The sequence below is a fragment of the Petromyzon marinus genome, unplaced genomic scaffold, assembly GCF_048934315.1.
Source record: "Petromyzon marinus isolate PM22_M1 ecotype Great Lakes invasive population unplaced genomic scaffold, UKy_Petmar_22M1.pri1.0 PM_G_Scaffold_55, whole genome shotgun sequence".
Lineage (NCBI taxonomy): Eukaryota > Metazoa > Chordata > Hyperoartia > Petromyzontiformes > Petromyzontidae > Petromyzon > Petromyzon marinus.
This window is the reverse complement of record NW_027423008.1, coordinates 1,082,501-1,085,000: the sequence shown is the minus strand read 5'-3', so window position 1 is coordinate 1,085,000 and position 2,500 is coordinate 1,082,501.

Genomic DNA, 2,500 nt, shown 5'->3' with positions numbered 1-2,500 from the left:
GTCTTTGGCAGGTTGCATTTCTTCAGCTGCCGTCGAAAGTACATCCTCTGTTGAGCTCTCTTGGCGAGGGAGCTGATGTTCAGTTCCCACTTGAGGTCCCGGCAGAGAATAGTGCCCAGGAAGCGGAAGGACTCCACAATTTTGACTGCGGAGTCTAACAGGGTGATGGCGGTGAGTGGGGCTGTATTCTTCCTGAAGTCCACAACCATCTCAACTGTCCTTAGAGCATTTAGCTCTAAGTTGTTCTGGCTACACCAGGTCACCAGGTTGTCAGCTTCCCACCTATAGTCAGACTCATCCCCACCAGAGATCAGCCCAATGAGGGTGGTGTCGTCCGACAAACTTCAAGAGTTTGACGGACAGATGATTGGAGGCGCAGCTGTTGGTATACAGGGAGAAGAGCAGTGGGCAAAGGACGCAGCCCTGAGGAGTTCCCGTGCTGATGGACCTGGAGTCAGAGACTTCTGTTCCCGGCTTAACGCACTGCTTCCTGTCAGAGAGGAAGTCTGTGATCCACCTGCAGGTGGAGTAGGGCACGTTCAGCTGGAAGAGCTTGTCCTGAAGCAGGGCAGGGATGATGGTGTTGAAGGCAGAGCTGAAGTCCACAAACAGGATCCTGGCGTAGGATGCTGGGGCGTCCACATGCTGTAGGGTGAAGTGGAGGGCCATGTTAACTGCGTCGTCCACAGACCTGTTGGCTCTGTAGGCAAACTGAAGGGGGTCCAGGAGAGGGTCTGTGATGGCTTTGAGGTGTGCCAGGAGCAGGCGCTCAAAAGACTTCATTACCACAGATGTAAGGGCGACCGGTCTGTAATCATTTAGTCCTGTTGGCCTTAGCTTTTTGGGCACAGCGATGATGGTGGAGGACTTGAGACAGGCTGGTACATGGCATGTCTCCAGGGAGGTGTTAAAGATGTTGGTGAACACCGGAGACAGCTGGTCAGCGCAGTGCCTGAGGGTGGCTGGAGAGACAGAGTCCGGCCCGGCTGCTTTGCGTGGATTCTGCCTCTTGAAAAGCCCATTAACTTCTCCCTCCTGAAAGGAGAGAGTCGTTTCTGTAGTATGGGTGGGGGATGGGGCCTCTTGGGTGGGAAGGGGTGGTTCAGGACAGTCCAATTGTCTTTCAAATCTACGGTAGAACTCGTTCAGGTCGTTGGCTAGGCGGGAGTCGTTAGTGGTGTGGGGCGCTCTGGGTTTGTAGTTGGTGATGTGCCTGAGCCCTTTGGCAGACAGAAGCAGCGTCGTTAGTAGAGAACTGGTGTTTTAGTGTCTCTGAGTACAGTCGTTTAGCCTCTCTCACCGCTTTGCTAAACCTGTTCTTCGACTCCTTGAATCTGTCTCTATCCCCACTCCTAAACGCTTCCTCCTTCTCCAACCTCAACCTTTTGAGCTTTGCTGAGAACCAGGGCTTGTTGTTGTTAAAGTTCACCCTGGTACGTGTTGGGATACAGCAGTCCTCACAGAAGCTGATGTACACAGCCTCTGTGAGTTCATCCAGACTATTGGTAGCAGTCGTGAACATATCCCAGTCAGTACAGTCTAAGCACGCCCGCAAATCTTCCACAGCCTCACTGGTCCACTGTTTAGATGTCCTCACAGCAGGTTTACAGAGTTTTAGTTGCTGCCTGTATGCACGAATCAGGTGGACCAAGGGAGTTCTGTGCGAGCCGAACAGCCCCGTGACCCACAAGAGAAACATCCCCGCCAAATTCGAGCGTTTGACGGGGTCTATCCGTGAAAAAATATTCACGTTTTTGAGTGCACATGCATTTCTGCTGCAAATGCCTCTGGAAGTTTCATGCCGTTCGTATGCCAATTGTGGCAACACGAAAATGACCCGTTTTCCCATTCCGAGGGATTTCTGTGCGACCCTAACAGCCCCGTGAGCCACAAGAGACACATCCCCGCCAATTTCTAGCGTTTCACGGGGTCTATCCGTGAAAAATATAGACGTTTTTGAGTGCACATGCATTTCTGCTGCAGATGCCTCTGGAAGTTTCATGCCGTTCGTACGCAATGTGGCAACACGAAAATGACCCCTTTTCCCATTCCGAGGGATTTCTGTGCGACCCTAACTAACAGCGCCCGTGAGCCACAAGAGAGACATCCCCGCCAATTTATAGCGTTTCACGGGGTCTATCCGTGAAAAATATAGACGTTTTTGAGTGCACATGCATTCCTGCTGCAAATGCCTCTGGAAGTTTCATGCCGTTCCTATGCAATGTGGCCACACAAAAATGACCCGTTTTCCCATTCCGAGGCATTTCTGTGCGACCCTAACAGCCCCGTGAGCCACAAGAGAGACATCCCCGCCAACTTCTAGCGTTTGACGGGGTCTATGCGTGAAAAATATTACAATTTTTGAGTGCACGTGCCTTTCTGCTGCAAATGCCTCTGGAAGTTTCATGGCGTTCCTATGCAATGTGGCAACACGAAAATGACCCCTTTTCCCATTCCGAGGGAGTTCTGTGCCACCCTAACAGCCCCGTGAGCCACAAGA